This window comes from Oncorhynchus mykiss, chromosome 9 (assembly GCF_057628025.1).
Source record: "Oncorhynchus mykiss isolate SJ-2025 chromosome 9, ASM5762802v1, whole genome shotgun sequence".
NCBI classification, from domain to species: Eukaryota; Metazoa; Chordata; class Actinopteri; order Salmoniformes; family Salmonidae; genus Oncorhynchus; species Oncorhynchus mykiss.
Window position 1 is genome coordinate 30,674,506 of NC_143030.1, and position 19,912 is coordinate 30,694,417.

Below are 19,912 nucleotides of genomic sequence, written 5' to 3' on the forward strand. Positions count from 1 at the left end.
CAAAATTACCTGGAAGTATAAATATACCATCCAACCTGGAACTGAGACAGACCAGATACAACTTCAATTATCACTGAGGTATGAAGTGAGTGGTTCAAACCCTTTGAGCCAAACAAATGGCAGGCTACCCCACCCAAATACAGAGGCCTTGAAGCCCCCTCATGCTGTTCAGAGACCATCCACTGGCCTTTTCTACAAGAAATCTGCCCACAGAAATAAAAGCTTCTCCCAAGTGGGTGTGACACCTACTCCCATTGTCTGCTGCACTGCTGCTTGGATTCCATCTGGCAATCTGTTCACCGTCTGCCCTGGTTGTCTTACCCTGTCTGGTCCAGGTACCCATACCACACTCCCCCCACCCTCCTTAGCTTTTGCTCGCCTCCAGCACACAGGCATTGTTGGGTCGAGTGACTCTGAACTTACAATGGCTAGCCCTAAGTCATTATATATTTTTGGTGCATTTTGGTATTTGCCTCATGACTCCTGCATGCTTTGTTGACTGAATTTTCTTGTTTACCTAACCGTGGGACAGACTATGTTTGTTCCCACACTCGGGATTCTGACTCTCTATTGGTTACAATGACTTTTGGCCTCCCACTCTAGTCTAACCACCTCTCACCGGCTTTGTATTCATGTTACCTGATGAAATTGCTGTATAATATGATCTTGTTGCCAGCTAATGCAAATTCTATTCTCATCAATAAATACTGCAGAGCGCTCCCTGTCCTCTGCCGGGCCTTGATTGTAATACTGTTGATGATATCTGGAAATGTGCATGTACACCCTGGCCCATCTACTGTTGCTAGCCCCAATTCTGACTTGTGCTCTGATATCTGTTTCACTGATTTCTGCTCTCGTCAAAGCCTGGGTTTTCTGTACATTAACACTTGAAGTTTATTAACGAAAATGGATCAATTGAAAGTGTGGGTTCACAGCTCCAATCCAGATGTGTTGGTCATTACTGAGACGTGGTTAAGAAAGAGTGTTTTGAATACTGATGTTAACCTTTCTGGTCATAACCTTTTTCGGCAAGACAGATCTTCCAAAGGTGAGGGAGTGGCAATCTTTACCAAGGATCACCTTCAGTGCTCGGTTGTCTCCACCAAGTCTGTTCCCAAACAATTTGATTTGCTGGTTTTAAGCATTAAACTTTCAAATAGCTCTTCGTTGCTGTGTGCTATCGACCTCCATCAGCACCGGCCTGTACCCTACCGGCCCTAAGCTCTCTCCTGGCCCCATACACTAAGTCTGAATTTGTCCTGCTAGGTGACCTCAACTGGGACATGCTTAAACTACCTGACCAAGTCCTAAAGCAATGGGACTCCCTAAATCTTTCTCAGATTATTAGCAATCCCACAAGGTATGACTCCAAACATACAGAAAAGGCTAAAAGGCTCGACATTATTCTCACAAATAATCCTGATAGGTATCAGTCTGGTGTTTCCTGTAATGACCTTAGTGATCACTGTTTTACAGCCTGTGTTCGTAATGGCTGCTCAGTGACACGACCTGTCCTGATTTGTCATTGACGCTTGCTAAAAAGCTTTAATGAGCAAGCCTTCCTTCATGACCTGGCCTCTGTAAATTGGTATAGAATCAGCTTGATTCCCTCTGTCCAAGACGCTTGGACCTTCTTAATATTTTCAGTGATATTGTTAACAAACATGCCTCTATAAAGAAAATGAGAATTAAAAACAGGTTCAGCCCCTGGATCGACCGTGATCTTGTAGAGTTACTCCAACTCAAGAATTGCGTTTGGCGAAAGGCGCATACTCATGCTGACTGGCTCTCATTCAGGCAAATGAGAAATAAGTACACTCAGGCTATCGGGAAGGCCACAGTTAGTTTCTTTAAGGAGCAGTTCTCTCTCTGTGCGTCTAACACCAAGAAGTTCTGGAAAAAGTTTAAAGACCTAGAGAATAAACCCTCCTCCTCACAGCTGCACATGCCCCTTAAAGTTGATGATGTGGCTGTTACTGACAAGGAGCACATGGTGGCTTCCGGAGTGGTGCAGTGGTCTAAGGCACTGCATTGCAGTGCTAGCTGGGCCACTAGATATTCTGGGTTCAAGTCCAGGCTCTAATGCTCCTCCCTCTTTCTCCCTTGCCCCACTACAAAATGTCTCCCTGCAGGCGGTCACTGAATCCGAGGTGCTAAAGGAGCTCCTTACACTTGACCCCAAAAAAACATCTGGGTCAGATGGTTTAGAGCCTTTCTTCTTTAAGGTTGCTACCCCTATAATCGCCAAGCCTCTCTCTGACCTTTTTAACCTCTCTCCTCTCTGGGGAGGTTCCCATTGCTTGGAAGGCAGCAACGGTTCGTCCTTTATTTAAAGAGTGTCACATTCTGACCTTAGTTCCTTTGTTTTGTCTTTTGTTTTAGTATGGTCAGGGCGTGAGTTGGGTGGGTTATCTATATTAGTTTGTCTATGATTTGCCATTTCTGTGTTTGGCCTGGTATGGTTCTCAATCAGAGGCAGCTGTCAATCGTTGTCCCTGATTGAGAACCATATTTAGGGTGCCTGGTTTCTATTGTGTTTTGTGGGTGATTGTTTTCTGTGTCTGTGTTCCACATGGAACTGTTTCGGTTTTCGTTTCTGTCTTTCTATTTGTTATTTTCGTGTTCAGTGATTTTGTTCAATAAAACATGACGAACACGTACCACGCTCCATATTGGTCCGATCTCTCATACTCCTTGTCAGAGGAGGACGAATCCCGATACAAACGGGGAGATCAAGATGATCTTAACTGTTATAGGACAATTTCTATTTTGCCCTGCTTATCAAAAGTGTTGGAAAAATATGTCAATAATCAACTGACTGGCTTTCTTGATGTCTATAGTATTCTCTCTGATATGCAATCTGGTTTCCGCTCAGGTTATGGATGTGTCACTGCAACCTTAAAGGTCCTCAATGATGTCACCATTGCCCTTGATTCTAAGCAATGTTGTGCTGCTATTTTGATTGACTTGGCCAAAGCTTTTGATGTGGTAGACCATTCCATTCTTGTGGGCCGGCTAAGGAATATTGGTGTCTCTGAGGGGTCTTTGGCCTGGTTTGCTAACTACTTGTCTCCATGAGTGCAGTGTATAAAGTCAGAACATCTGCCATCTCAGCCACTGCATGTCACCAAGGGAGTACCCCAAGGCTCGAACCTAGGCCCCACACTCTTCTCAATTTACATCAACAACATAGCTCAGGCAGTAGGAAGCTCTCTCATCCATTTATATGCAGATGATACAGTCTTATACTCAGCTGGCCCCTCCCTGGATTTTGTGGTAAACGCTCTACAACAAAGCTTTCTTAGTGTCCAACAAGCTTTCTCTGCCCTTAACCTTGCTCTGAACACCTCCAAAACAAAGGTAATGTGGTTTGGAACGAAGGATGTCCCTCTCCCCACAGGTGTGATTACTACCTCTGAGGGTTTAGAGCTTGAGGAGGGCTTTTGCCTTTTGATAGGCCATCATTGTAAATAAGAATTTGTTCTTAACTGACTTGCCTAGTTAAATAAAGGTTAAATAAGTAAATCAATTAAAAATCATGGTGGTGCAGTGGACTAATTCCATGGACAGAGAACTGAATATTATAGGCTCAAATCTCACTGATGCTGTGTCACAATTACAAAAATATGTGTATGTATGCCTAAGGAAATTAATTTCCATGTGTTCTGTCTGCACTTATAGTTAGTTATAAGCTAGCAGTGTTAAAAGTCCTATTGAATAATTCAGTGAAGGTTTTAAGGAAGTTTTTCAAAAACCTCCAAATAACCCATTTCTTTCCGTTCTCAGTGTTAATAAAACCTCCCGGATAACTTTCAAGGAACCAGAATAAAACGTTCCCAGAACCTCCCTGCAACCTAAAAATAAAGTTCCCAGAACAGGCATTCTGTTTTCAGAATGTTTAAAAAAGTTTTACCGGTCCGTAAACATATGGCTTAATTCCCACAAACAATGTGAAACCAAAAACATTACGTTCCCACAACTTTCAAGGAATCAAATGTGCTAGCTTGGCCACCTCTTCATTGCTGGAGGACAGTGTGTTCGGATTTCTATTGGCAGACGTTGAGAAGACTTTGAAGTGTGCAGACAATGTCGGCCATCAGGTAGAATGTTATACTTTGGTGATGGATATATGGTGTCGGTACCTTTTGCGCAAACAACCTCTGAAGAAGGTAAGTCACTCAGGTGTTCAAGCTCCTCTCAATGCAATTCACTGTACTGTAGGATATAGTGTCACATTTATTAGATTAATAATTGTTTCCTTTTAAATTGTTCTAGCAGTATCCTAATGCTAATTAAATGATAATGCCAGAGAAGCCGATGTTTGGAGGATATATTGGCATGGTGTTGTGATTGACATAATGATTGACACATTTTCATTAAAAACTTTATTTTGATTAATTTATTCATACTATTTCATCCTTCCACAAGATATAGTCCCGAAACAAATATAGGGTTTCCATTGGTCTCGTTGTCAGAGACGCGACCCAGTTGTTCAGTCTTTTGTTTCTGTATCTACTCTATGGACGCGACCGAGTTGTTCAGTCTTTTGTTTCTGTATCTACTCTATGGACGCGACCCAGTTGTTCAGTCTTTTGTTTCTGTATCTACTCCATGGACGCGACCCAGTTGTTCAGTCTTTTGTTTCTGTATCTACTCTATGGACGCGACCCAGTTGTTCAGTCTTTTGTTTCTGTATCTACTCTATGGACGCGACCCAGTTGTTCAGTCTTTTGTTTCTGTATCTACTCTATGGACGCGACCCAGTTGTTCAGTCTTTTGTTTCTATATCTACTCTATGGACGCGACCCAGTTGTTCATTCTAAATGTTCCATTGCCTTACTGGCTGGCAGCATTCTTATCCCTTGCTTGCTAGCTAGCCAACTACGGCTAATTTACAGTCAGGTGAAACAGTGCAGACAGAATAACAACAGTAGCTGCATTTGTTTAAGCTGTTTTCTAGTGACAATTATTTGGATACATCCAGAAGAATGAGCTAATGAGGCACAACATCGCCTGGCATAGAACATTTTCTCTCTCATTAGGACACTGTTGTTCAGAGGAGCTAGCCAACAACACAGCTAACACAATAACTTCAAACTGAAGCTGGAAAGACTGCAAACTAGCCGCACTTCGTTTCGTTTTCAATTTTTCCATGGACATTTATTTGTACAGTATATTGATTATGTCTAGATGCTTTTTATAGTGGAGATCAAGTTTATAACTTCCCTGCCTGGGATGATGAGAGAGTGGATTGCCCCGTGAGATGGAACAGAGTAAATAGGCATTTTAACATCATATTATTAGCCGGTGGTAACTTGTGTAATAGACACTGGATTGGGTCCTTAAAACCTCTAGCACTTAGCCATCCCGGATCCGGGATCGTGAATACAGCCTCAAGCTCATTACCATAACGCAACGTTAACTATTCATGAAAATCGCAAATGAAATGAAATAAATATGCTAGCTCTCAAGCTTAGCCTTTTGTTAACAACACTGTCATCTCAGATTTTCAAAATATGCTTCTCAACCATAGGAAAACAATCATTTGTGTAACAGTAGCTAGCTAGCGTACTATTTAGCGTTAGCGTCACAAAAACCAGAAAAGCATTCAAATAAAATCATTTACCTTTGAAGAACTTCAGATGTTTTCAATGAGGAGACTCTGTTAGATAGCAAATGTTCAGTTTTTCCTGAAAGATTATTTGTTTAGGAGAAATCGCTCCGTTTGGTGCGTCACGTTTGGCTACCAAAAAAACCCGAAAATCCAGTCATCAAAACGCCAAACTTTTTTCCAAATTAACTCCATAATATCGACTGAAACATGGCAAACGTTGTTTAGAACCAATCCTCAAGGTGTTTTTCACATATCTCCTCGATGATATATCATTCGTGGAAGTGTGCTTTCTCTCCTGAATCCCAGGAGAAAATGCCCGCACCTGAAGATTACGCACCAATTTAGACAAAGGACACCGGGCGGACCCCTGGAAAATGTAGTCTCTTATGGCCAATCTTCCAATGATATGCCTACAAATACGTCACAATGCTGCAGACATCTTGAAGAAACGACAGAAAGGGCAGGCTCGTTCGTGGTGCATTCACAGCCATATAAGGAGACAATGAAAAACAGAGCTTCAGAAATTCTGCTCATTTCCTCTTTGAAGTTTCATCTTGGTTTCGCCTGTAGCATGAGTTCTGTTGCACTCACAGATAATATCTTTGCAGTTTTGGAAACGTCAGACTGTTTTCTTTCCAAAGCTGTCAATTATATGCATAGTCGAGCATCTTTTCGTGACAAAATATTGCGCTTAAAACGGGCACGTTTTTTTAATCCAATAATGAAATAGCGCCCCCATAGACTCAACTGGCTATCAGCATTCAGGATTAGACCCACCCGTTGTATAATGCATCGTAGTTTACTAGGCCTACATTACACTGCTAAGATTAATACAATCATAATTCTATTCAAAATACAAATAGAAGAGAAAGTAGGGAAAGGAGTTTTCCCAGACCACTTTTGAGATCTGGGAAAAATCTAATAAATTGCGTTTTTTGAGAGTAGTTACCCTTTAATTCAAGTGTGAAGGCACCTAGTGCTATTGTTTGATTAGTGGTGTTTCTGTAGCACATGAGATTGAGTTTGCAAAAGAAGTCGGACACTTTCTTTACGCGAATTATCATGATATCATTCTGAAAGATAACTAGCGACAAAGTAAGCTATGCCTAACATTTCATTAATAAATAGAGAAGGCTTTTTGGGAAAGCCGTTCCATCGACCAGATGACAGTTAGGCCTATCATTAACATCACTATATTTGTCCTGTTCCTTAATTGTTTGAAACCTGGACGTTTTACTTCATATTATGAGGCATGTCTTACCTTGCCTTGCTTCAAAGTAGCCTATAGCCAAAATTCCACCATAGAAACATGGAGGCAGTTCTTTTTATAAAGACTTACTCATATGTCTTCTCCTGTTCTATTGGTTTTGTTTCCACATTCTTTCATTGTCTAGCAGCCAAAGGTATTGGCCTAATCACATTAGCAACCCACAGTGGCGTATATTCATGGATGCCAAGGGAAGCCAGGCTTCTGCAGAAAATGTACCAATTAAATAATTTATTTGCAAGAGTCTGAATGTATCTCATTGGAGTGAGCGAAACAGCGCCCCTCTGTCTCTCTACGTGTAGGCCATCTATCTGATGCTGTCTGGTCCTAACAAATATGACATTGTTACCGCCTGTAGCATTGAATGCAAGAGAAGCCAGTGAGCATTTGGCCTCTTTTGACAAAAAAATATACAACATTTGCCAATCAGCAATGAGCTAAACTGAGTGAGCTTAACTGAGCGGGCTCAACTGTGAATGGTCCTGGCGCACCAAAAAGAAAGTGTCAAGGGCAGCCAGCTTGGATTTGGCATCTCTCCTATCAAATTGCATTGAGAGCATTCGTCATTCACAGAAACAACTTGAATTGTTGTGTTGTTGTCCTCTGGCGGCTAGTTAGCTAATTCAAATGGGCCCTTTCCTAAATTGGCTATGGATGGAGATAGGAATTTGGACTTGTGGTTTTACTTAATTCTCCGTACTGGCCAATGATTATAACGGTGATTCTGATCCAACCATAAATTCACACATTGTTGTGCACCTGGTCTGCTAAAAGGATGGAAGTTCAATATGTAGCTAGATGTAGTAGGCTAATGTTAACTAGCTAACGTTGCCTAGGAAGTTAGGCTAGCAAGCATTTTAACAAGGTAGCCTAGGACAACAAAAAAGTGTGTACTGTATGACAGTGATAGACCGTTTCTACAACATGAAAGAGAGGATGGCAATTGGCATTTCTCTACAAGTAAGGTGAGTCAACATGTTTTTCTACTTGCACACACACAGAAATTAGAACCATGGACAACCACAACATATTTAGCTTACGTTGATTGGACTACATTTTTGTTAGGTATCTTTTTGTTGTCACTGTATTAGACTAAGCATAGGTGATTTGAGGATATTGAAATATTGCTTTATCTTGGCCAGGTCGGCAGTTGTAAATGAGAACTTGTTCTCAACTGGCCTACCTGGTTAAATTAAGGTGAAATAAAACAACATTTAAAAAAAACTCTCCGTGGTTCTAAATATAGTTGTTAAGTGGTCCAAAAATGTCAGAAACATGAACTTGCTTGACCATGCAATAGGTCATGTAACTGTCTGTTACATGCAGTATGTTTTTGTGGAATTCACCGGACAGATGTTGCTCTCTGGTTTTGTGATGAAATAAAGGTGTGGTTGAATTTATTCCGCCACAGTGTATTATTGTCTCTGCCCTTAGGCCTATATATCACGGTCGCATGGCATATGAACTAACAGGTTATAGAGTAAATAACGCAATTATCACAACACATATTTGTAATATTTCTTGTCTTCCTTAGAACAGTGTTTTCCTGCTAATTGAATTTTGGAACATTCATGTGTAGACCGTGTGTACATTGCTACGCTGAAAATGTGAAGAAATAATAGTTTATCAACATTTTAAGCTAACACATTCCAATCTGTTCCACCAACCCTATTAATTGATATGGGGTATACTTCCACTACACTACTTTGATACGAATAAGTATCAGTGGGAAATTCAGTATATATAAGTAGGTACATAACGTATACCTGCGTGTACCCTCCACTACACCACTGAATACATCTAATTAAACACAGATTATTTTGAATCTATCAGACAAGGGATGAAAAAACAGACTTCTGCAACTTGATGGCTGAACACCATATGCAACATCTGGGACTAGCATTAGCCACTCTAGCATATTTTATTTTAATTGTACCTTTATTTAACTAGGCAAGTCAGTTAAGAACAAATTCTTATTTTCAATGACGGCCTAGGAACAGTGGGTTAACTGCCTGTTCAGGGGCAGAATGACAGATTTGTACCTTGTCAGCTTGGGGGTTTGAACTTGCAACCTTCCAGTTACTAGTCCAATGCTCTAACCCCAGCATAGTTGTGGAAAATGGGGGGGGGGGGGGGGGGGTAATTCCCCACCCCCCAAAAAAACAACATTCCCAACACTTTCCCTAGCTGCCACTGCTCTTGCTCAACAGAAAATGTCCTCTGTGTCATCACAACTTTTGTAGAAATTTCAACAAAACGATTTTGTGGTAAGTTGCTCAAATGTTTTTACATTTGGAAAAAGTTGTAGATATATGAAGTTAGATCTAAAATTGTTATTATGGTGGTGAGGACAGCACTTTTGAAGAGCAACCAGGCATCTACTGACGGGATGAGGTCAATATCCTTCCAGGATACCCGGGCCAGGTCGATTAGAAAGGCCTGTTCGCTAAAGTGTTTTAGGGAGCGTTTGACAGTTATGAGGGATGGCCATTTGACCTCGGACTCATTACGCACGCAGGCAATGAGGCAGTGATCGCTGAGATCCTGGTTGAAGACAGCAGAGGTGTACTTAGAGGGAAAGTTGGTCAGGATGATATCTAAGAGGGCTTTAGGATTGTGCCTGGTAGGTTCCTTGATAATTTGTGTGAGATTGAAGGCATCTAGCTTAGACTGTAGGACGGCTGGGGTGTTAAGCATGTCCCAGTTTAGGTCACCTAACAGTACGAACTCTGAAGATAGATGGGGGGGGGGGATCAATTCACATATGGTATCCAGGGCACAGCTGGCGGCTGAGGAGGGGTCTATAGCAAGCGGCAATGGTGAGAGACTTGTTTCTGGAAAGGTGGATTTTTAAAAGTAGAAGCTCTAATTTTTTGGGCACAGACCTGGATAGTATGACAGAACTCTGCAGGCTATCTCTGCAGTAGATTGCAACTCCGCCCCCTTTGGCAGTTCTATCTTGTTGGAAAATGTTATCGTTAGGGATGGAAATTTCAGGATTTTTGGTGGCCTTCCTAAGCCAGGATTCAGACATGGCTAGGACATCTGGGTTGGCGGAGTGTGCTAAAGCAGTGAATAAAACACATTTTGGGAGGAGGCTTCAAATGTTAACATGCATTAAACTAAGGCTTTTATGATTACAGAAGTCAACAAATGAGAGTGCCTTGGGAATGGGAGTGGTGCTGGGGGCTGCAGGGCCTGGGTTAACCTCTACATCACCAGAGGAACAGAGGAGGAGTAGGATAAGGGTACTGCTAAAGGCTATAAGAACTGGTCGTCTGGTGCGTTCGGAACAGAGAGTAAAAGGAGCAGATTTCTGGGCGCGGAAGAATAGATTCAAGGCATAATGTACAGACAAGGGTATGGTAGGATGTGAGTACAGTGGAGGTAAAGCTAGGCATTGAGTGACGATGAGAGAGATTTTTTCTCTAGAGGCACCATTTAAGCCAGGTGAAGTCACCGCATGAGTGTGGGGTGGAACAAAAGGGCTAGCTAAGGCATATTGAGCAGGGCTGGAGGCTCTAGGGTGAAATAAGACAAGAATCACTAACCAAAACAGCAATAGACAAGGCATATTGACATTAGGGAGAGGCATGTGCAGCCGAGTGATCATAGGGTCCAGTGAGTAGCTAGGCGAGCTGGACACACGGCAGGCCGGGCTAGCAGATGGGCGTCAGGGGGATGTCGCAACGGGCGAGCCTGTTGAAACCCCCTCAAACAGTTACGTCGGCAGACCAGTTGTGATGGATCGGCGAGGCTCCGTGTCGGCAAGCAAAGGGTCCAGGCCAATTGGCATAAAAGGGATTGAAGCCCAGGAAATGTCTGATGGATCTCTTCGGCTAGCCGGGAGTTGGGCCTAGCTCGAGGCTAGCTCCAGGCTAACTGGTGCTTGCTTTGGGACATAGACGCTAGCCAGGAGTAGCCAGTCGGATAGCAGCTAGCTAGCTGCGATGATCCGGTGTAAAGGTTCAGAGCCTGCGGTAGGAATCCAGAGATGTGATAGAGAAAAATCTGTCCGATATGCTCAGGGTTGATATCGCTCTATGCAGACTGGAAGGAATTGACCGGGCTGAGGCTGGCTGATGTCCTAGTTAACGGTGATGACCGCTAGCAGTGGCTAACTGACTACTAGCCAGTAACTAGTTAGCTGGCTAGCTACTGATGGGGGTTCCGGTTCTAAAGTATAAAAAATTGCAGATCCATATCACATTGGGTGAGGCGGGTTGCAGAACAGTATGTTGAAATTGAGATTAAAAACTATATGTACACGGGACAAGACAAAGTCTGACTGCTACGCCATCTTGGAAGAGAAGTCTCTAGTCTCTGGCTAATATGTGTATTATAAATTATTACCTCTCCCCTCCTCACAGTTTGTGCCCCACCAGAGTCTCCTGCGCTTCATGGTTGACATTGCAGTAGGGATGGAGTATCTGAGTTCGAAGGGGTTTTTGTACAGGGACCTGGCTGCACGAAACTGCAACTGCATGTGAGTCCACCAGGGGATGCCATTCAGTCAGTGTACATACATGGGAGCCCCACATAAGGGCTCCTTGTTCAAAGGAAGACTGCATCTGCCCACACCATTTGTATTCAGCTTGGACTTACTTTGAGATGGACGCTACCAACAATTTCAATGAGGATGGATGGACAGTATAAAGCCATAGATGTTAGAATTGTGGGATGGATGGATACAGTTGTTGGAAACTCAATTGAAACAAAGCAAGCCATAATGAATAGGCCTACAGATGATCATGCAATGTTGAACATGTTTTCTTTGTTGCTGTAAGTATATGTATGAAAAGTGTATAATGTAGTTGACTACCTGTCATAATTGGCATGTGTGTGTGTGTGTGTGTGTGTGTGTGTGTGTGTGTGTGTGTGTGTGTGTGTGTGTGTGTGTGTGTGTGTGTGTGTGTGTGTGTGTGTGTGTGTGTGTGTGTGTGTGTGTGTGTGTGTGTGTGTGCCTGCCTGCCTGCATACGTGTGTGACTTTCCTAGGTTGGGGGATGACTTGCGTGTGTTTGTGTTGCTGACTCTCCAAGAAGATATACAGCAACAAATACTACAGGCAGGCAGTGGCCATCCGCATGCCGGTCAAGTGGGTGGCCATAGAGAGCCTATTAGAGTCCATCTTTAACAGCAATAGTGCCGTGGTAAGTCACACCTGACTCGGATGACTAAGAGATCACTGGCATCTGACTGACTCATAAGTAGTGCCAAGAGTTTTTCCTGACCATGTGACCTGTCCATGAAAAGGCCTGACTAATTCGCTAGCAGAGGCTGATCATAATGAATGCATGTTTATAACTGGCTGTTATATCAAATCATGTTTTAATTGAAGAAAGTGTGTGTGTGTGTTTGTGTGTGTTTGTGCGTGCGTGTCTGTCCCTCTACTACAGTGGTCATTTGGGGTCACCATGTGGGAGATAGTGTCTAGGGAAAGGACACCGTATCCTGGAGTCCACAACTATCAGCTCCTGAAGATGCTGAACACTGGACACCGACTCAAACCACCTTAGTGTGATGAGAAACTGTGAGTCCTCACTTTATTCTAGTCTAGTTTAGTAGTGTGACATCACATGTGACGGAATCACATGTTATGTTGTGTAGCTCAGTGCATGTTCACAGCAGCTGATGCTAGTTTTGTGACCATAGATACTGTAGCCATTAGCCACTGTTTGCAGTTGAATGTGTGAGTGCAATAATTAATTGAGAACTATGATTTATATTTAAAGGAATATGAACATACGTTAAAATATTTTTTTGCACCAACGTTCACACATAATTTGCTGTATTTAGTGATTCACCCAGTTTTCAGATTCACAAAGAGTTGTTGACAACTTGGGCCCCGTTTGTAAAAAATAAAATAAAAATGTTTTTATGTAACTATGTAACCTTTATTTAACTAGGCAAGTCAGTTAAGAACAAATTCTTATTTACAATGGTGGCCTACCCCGGACAACGCTGGGCCAATTGTACACTGCCCTATGGGACTCCCAATCACACCCGGATGTGATACAGCCTGGAATCGTACCAGGGACTGTAGTGGCACCTCATGCACCGAGATCCAGTGCCTTAGACCACTTGGGAGCCCCAAAGTAACATGCTGCTGGTCTCTCCCCTTAATATTTATTGGCTAGCTTCTGGACCGCCCCTGTAATTCTGCAGCCCTTACTAATTAAATCAATGTGAGCCTTAAGCACAATAGGCTGTAACTGAGTGTTGAGCATGTACACAGAGGTGACATTGTCTGTGTAATTAATCAGATGTCCCCCCTTGCCTCTCTCCCTCCCCTTCTCTATCTCAATCCATCTTCCTTTCCCTCTTTCTGGTACTGTACTGTCTCACTTTTCCTTTGTTCTGTCTCTCTCCATTTCTCTTCTTCTTTCTGCACTATATATCTAGTTATCTCTCTCCCCCCAGGTATGAGGTGATGCTGAGTTTTTGGCACATGGAACTGGGACAGAGGCCTGGTTTCAGGGAGCTTGGGGAGAGGCTGAAAGCCCTTCTGTGTGAGCTGCCACCACTGGAGGCTAGCCAGGAGGCCCAATACATAAACCAGGGCCTGTAGGCTGCCAATGGGGTGCCAACGAGCACGGAGGACACAGCAGCCTCGATTTTCGAGGAGGGCACGGTAGGGAACATGTGGGTTTGTGGTTACTGCTAAAACTCCACCCAAGAAAGAGGACGAGGACTCACCCAAGGAAGAGAAGGAGGAGGAAGGATATCTGCTGGGTATTAAAAGTGGATCCGCTGTGAAGACAATGGATAATGAAAGAGCTGTGGGTGTTTTTATAGATGCTTTTTGTGACAGATAATCTGTTCTTTAAACCGTGCTCTGGTGTTTTTGTGTTTCAGTCAGTTTGGTGTTTTATGTTCTGTCAACTACAGTAATCCAAGCGTGTTTGAATGTATTTATTCAATGTGTTAGCTCTGTGGTTAGAGATCAGTGCACAACTCAACATATCAAATATCAATCAATTCAAATCACCTTAACACTTTTTTATGGTTTAGTCTAATCTTGATTATTGTCCAGCCGTTGTGGTCCAGTGCAGCAAGGAAAGACCTAGTTAAGCTGCAGCTAGCCCAGAACAGAGCGGCACATTTTGCTCTTCATTGTAATCAGAGGGCTGATATAAATACTATGCATGCCAGTCTCTCTTGGCTAAGTGTTTAGGATTGACTGACTGCATTACTTCTTCTTTTTATAAGAAACAATGTGTTGAAAATCTGAAATAGTTTTCATAGTCAACTCACACACAGCTCTGACACACACACTTATCCTACCAGACATGCCACCAGGGGTCTTTTTACAGTCCTCAAATCCAGAACAAATTCAAGAAAGCGTACAGTATTATATAGAGGCCTTATTGCATGGAACTTCCTTCCATCTCATATTGCTCGAATAAACAGCAACCCTGGTTTAAAAAACCAACAGATAAAGCAACACCTCACGGCACAACGCCTCTCCCCTGTTTGACCTAGATAGTTTGTGTGTATGCATTGATATGTAGTGTGCCTTTTTTAAAATGTATTGTCCTTGAGCTGTTCTTGTCTATTGATGTTCTGTGTTATGTCATTCTGTATTATGTTTCATGTTTTGTGTGGACCCCAGGAAGAGTAGCTGCTGCAAAATGGGGATCCTAATAAAATATGTACAGTGTATCTCTGTGTGTGTGTGTTGCAGGCAGATTACAACAGCTGGGCATTACTAGCCTAACGACTCACACTAAATAATTCCGCTACTTTGTGGTTCGCTACATACTTTAGTCTGAGACTGCCATCATTGAAGTCGTTTGTGGTTTGTGGTGACGAGGGGCACGAGGAGCGTTGTACAAAACAAAGTAATCAGTAATTGGATTTTCTCTAACCAATCAGAGTATCAAAGCCAATGACGAATTTTCAAACCACTGCTTTTCCCACGTTTCTGGCTGTGGCCCAGTCCATCGGTTTCTGGACCAATCAGACGGCCCCGAATTTGGTGAAGGGTCCGGGAGGTAATGGGCGGATTAGATTATGCCGCGAGGCACCGGTCTATGGCCCTTGACGTGAACAGGCAAAAGCAGTGAGGGAAGAGCGCCCTTCTCAATTCGAACAGTAATCTGCGCTGCTAGGTCATGTTATGAACATCTTTTACATAAAATATATGTTTGAATTTTCAAACTAGTTTTCATTAGGAAGGCAGATGAAGCGTTTTTATCAAAAGCAATCACTTTGGCATGTGAAAGCACATAATCCTACACATTACTCCACGTGCTTAATTACACTACTTTTGTCACAGGCTTTGAATGGGGCACCTGGCTCACGCCTGGGAGTCAGCCCTTGTCCAAAACAAATGTAACCAACTTTCACCAGGTCTTGGATTAATCGAATCCCCTCACTGATATAACGGCGCCGGAGAAGATGGCTCCCGTTTTACGGGCTCTGAACAGTGATTACTCACCTCATACTGGACAAAGATTTTCGCATGCAAAGAATTTACTTCAGACACCGGACAAGGCCCAAATCCACATAATTTGCATGAAGAAGAGACGGTCGGGTCGTAGTCGGGGTGCCGTGTAAGAATCCGACAGCGAGTGGGTAACCTGCCTCTACCATCAGTCCTATTAGCCAATGTGCAATCACTGGATAATAAACTGGATGAGCTCCGATCAAGACTATCCTACCAACGGGACATTAAATACTGTAATATCTTGTGTTTCACCGAGTCGTGGCTGAACGAAGACATGGATAACATACAGCTGGCTGGGTTTTCCGTGCATCGGCAAGATAGCACAGCTGCCTCCGGTAAAACAAGGGGTGGTGGTCTGTGTCTACTTGTCAATAACAGCTGGTGCACTAAATCTAATATTAAGAAAGTCTCAAGGTTTTGCTCATCTGAGGTAGAGTATCTCATGATAAGCTATAGACCACACTTTTACCAAGAGTTTTCATCTATATTTTTCGTAGCTGTCTATTTACCACCACAGACCGATGCTGGCACTAAGACTGCACTCAATGAGCTGTATAAGGCCATAAGCAAACAAGAAAATGCTCATCCAGAGGCGGCACTCCTAGTGACATTAATGCAAGGAAACTTACATCTGTTTTACCTCATTTCTATGTGCAATTAGAGGGGAAAAAACTGGACCACCTTTATTCCACACATAGAGACGAGTACAAAGCTCTCCCTCGCCCTCCATTTGGAAAATCTGACCATCTCTATCCTCCTGATTCCTGCTTACAAGCAAAAACTAAAGCAGGAAGTACCCGTGACTAGCTCAATACAGAAGTGGTCAGATGACGCAGATGTTAAGCTACAGGACTGTTTTGCTAGCACAGATCGGAATATGTTATTGGATTCTTGAAATGGCATTGAAGAGTACACCACATCAGTCACTGGCTTCATCAATAAGTGCATTGATGACGTCGTCCCCACAGTGACTGTATCTACATACCCCAACCAGAAGCCATGGATTGCAGACAACATCCGCACTGAGCTAAAGGGTAGAGCTGCCACTTTCAAGGAGCGGGACACTGACCCGTACGCTTATAAGAAATCCTGCTATGCTCTCTGACAAACCATCAAAAAGGAAAAGCGTCAATACAGGACTAAGATTGAATCGTACTACACCGTCTCCGATGCTTGTTGGATGTGGCAGGGCTTGCAAACTATTACAGACTACAAAGGGAAGCACAGCCATGAGCTACCCAGTGACACGAGCCTACCAGATGAGCTAAATTACTTCTACGCACGCTTCGAGGCAAGCAACGCTGAAGCATACATGCAAGCACCAGCTGTTCCGGATTACTCTGTGATCACGCTTTCAGTAGCCGATGTGAGTAAGAACTTTAAACAGGTCAACATTCACAAAGTCGGACTACCAGGATGTGTCCTCCGAGCATGAGCTGACCAACTGTCAAGTGTCTTCACTGACATTTTCAACCTGTCCCTGACCGAGTCTGTAATACCAACATGTTTCAAGCAGACCACCATAGTCCCTGTGCCCAAGATCACCAAGGTAACCTGCCTCAATGACTACCGGCCCGTAGCACTCGCATCTGTAGTCATGAACTGCTTTGATAGGGTTGGTCATGGCTCACAACACCATTATTCCAGAAACCCTAAACCCAGCCAAATTTGCATACGGCCCCAATGTCAGTGAAGACACTTGACAGTTGTTCAGCGCACAATCTCTATTGCACTCCAAACTGCTCTTTCCCACCTGGACAAAAGGAACACCTACGTGAGAATGCTATTCATTGACTACAGCTCAGCGTTCAACACCATAGTGACCTCAAAGCTCATCAAGGACAGCTTTTTTCCATCTACGTAACATTGCAAAAATCTGAAACTTTCTGTCCAAAAATGATGCAGAAAAATTAATCCGGCTACCCGGATAAAGCACTAAATAAACTTCAGTTAGTGCTAAATACGGCTGCTAGAATCCTGACTAGAACCAAAAATATATATCATATTACTCCAGTGCTAGCCTCCCTACACTGGCTTCCTGTCAAGGCAAGGGCTGATTTCAAGGTTTTACTGCTAACCTACAAAGCATTACATGGGCTTGCTCCTACCTATCTCTCTGATTTGGTCCTGCCGTACATACCTACACGTACGCTACGGTCACAAGACGCAGGCCTCCTAATTGTCCCTAGAATTTCTAAGCAAACAGCTGGAGGCAGGGCTTTCTCCCATAGAGCTCAATTTTTATGGAATGGTCTGCCTACCCATGTAAGAGACGCAAACTCGGTCTCAACCTTTAAGTCTTTACTGAAGACTCATCTCTTCAGTGGGTCATATGATTGCTGTCTCTGCCTGGCCGGTTCCCCTCTTTCCACTGGGATTCTCTGCCTCTAACCCTATTACAGGGGCTGAGTCACTGGCTTACTGGGGCTCTTTCACACTGTCCCTAGGAGGGGTGCGTCACTTGAGTGGGTTGAGTCACTGATGTGATCTTCCTGTCTGGGTTGGCGCCCCCCCTTGGGTTGTGCCGTGGCAGAGATCTTTGTGGGCTATACTCGGCCTTGTCTCAGGATGGTAAGTTGGTCGTTGAAGATATCCCTCTAGTGGTGTGGGGGCTGTGCTTTGGCAAAGTGGGTGGGGTTATATCCTTCCTGTTTGGCACTGTCCGAGGGTATCCTCGGATGGGGTCACAGTGTCTCCTGACCCCTCCTGTCTCAGCCTCCAGTATTTATGCTGCAGTAGTTTATGTGTTGGGGGCTAGGGTCCGTTTGTTATATCTGGAGTACTTCTCCTGTCCTATTCGGTGTCCTGTGTGAATTTAAGTGTGCTCTCTCTAATTCTCTCTTTCTCTCTTTCTTTCTCTCTCTCACTACCTGACATGATGACTCCTTGCGGTCCCCAGTCCACCTGGCCGTGCTGCTGCTCCAGTTTCAACTGTTCTGCCTTATTATTATTGGACCATGCTGGTCATTTATGAACATTTGAACATCTTGGCCATGTTCTGTTATAATCTCCACCCGGCACAGCCAGAAGAGGACTGGCCACCCCACATAGCCTGGTTCCTCTCTAGGTTTCTTCCTAGGTTTTGGCCTTCCTAGGGAGTTTTTCCTAGCCACCGTGCTTCTACACCTGCATTGCTTGCTGTTTGGGGTTTTAGGCTGGGTTTCTGTACAGCACTTTGAGATATCAGCTGATATACGAAGGGCTATATAAATACATTTGATTTGATTTGATCACTAAGCTAAGGACCCTGGGACTAAACATCTCCCTCTGCAACTGTATCCTGCACTTCCTGAGGGGCCGCCCCCAGGTGGTAAGGTAGGTAACAACACATCTGCCACACTGATCCCCAACACGGGGGCCCCTCAGGGGTGCGTGATCAGTCCCCTCCTGTAATCCCTGTTCACCCATGACTGCATGGACAAGCACGACTCCAACACCATCATTAAGTTTTCCGATGTCACATCAGTGGTAGGCCTGATCACCGACAACGATGAGACAGCCTATAGGAGGAGGTCAGAGACCTGGCAGTGTGGTGCTAGGATAACAACCTCTCCCTCAACATGATCATGACAAAGGAGATGATCGTGAACTGCAGGAAAATTACAGGAAACGGAGGGCCGAGCACACCCCTATTCTCATAAACGAGGCTGTAGTGGAGCAGGTTGAGAACTTCAAGTTCGTTGGTACCCACATCACCAACGAGCTATCATGGTCCAAACACATCAAGACAGTCGTGAAGAGGGCACTACAATGCCTATTCCTGACAAGATTTGGCATGGGTCCTCACATCCTCAAAAAGTTCTACAGTTGCACCATCGAGAGCAACCAACTGGTTGCATCACTGCCTGGTGTGGCAACTGTTCGGCCTCCAACTGGAAGGCACTACAGAGGGTAGTGCGTACAACCCCAGTACATCACTGGGGCCAAGTTTCCTGCCCGCCAGGACCACTATACCAGGCGGTGTCAGAGGATGCATAAAAATTGCCAGACTCCAACTACCCTAGTCACAGACTGTTCTTTCTGCTACCTCACGGCAAGAGGTACTGGAGCACCAACTCTTCTTAACAGCTTCTAACCCCAAGCCATAAGACTCCTGAACAGCTAACAAAATGGCTACCCAGACTATTTGCAAGGCCTCCCCCATGTTTACGTTGCTGCTACTCTCTGTTTATTATCTATGCATAGTCACTGTACCTACATGTACATATTACCTCAATTACCTCGACTAACCGGTGCCCCCGCACTTTGACTCTGTACCGGTACCACCTGTATATAGCCTCGTTACTGTTATTTTATTGTTGCTCTTTAATTATTTTACATTTTTGTTTTTTCTTCTTCTTTTCTTTTTTCCCTTATTGTTTACATCAGTTTATTTAGTAAATAGTTTCTTAACACTGATTACATGTTGTTTTCGGCGCATGTGACAATATTGTACATTATTTTTACTTAATTTATTTTAAATGTTTAATCCCAGCCCCCCAGCCTTTTGGTAGGCAGTCATTGTAAATAATAATTTGTTCTTAACTGACTTGCCTTGTTAAATAAAGGTTAAATAAATACAAAGTCCCCCATGTCTAGGC

The 19,912-nt window shown here is 43.7% G+C and overlaps 1 long non-coding RNA gene across 1 annotated transcript; it reads left to right on the forward strand.

The window, feature by feature from the left end:
• Window positions 1–12,278: 12,278 nt before the first annotated feature.
• On the forward strand, window positions 12,279–14,545 carry LOC110533009 (uncharacterized). Its single transcript, XR_016483194.1, has 2 exons — window positions 12,279–12,413; window positions 13,286–14,545. It is a non-coding gene; the product is annotated as an uncharacterized LOC110533009 (long non-coding RNA).
• Window positions 14,546–19,912: the final 5,367 nt, after the last annotated feature.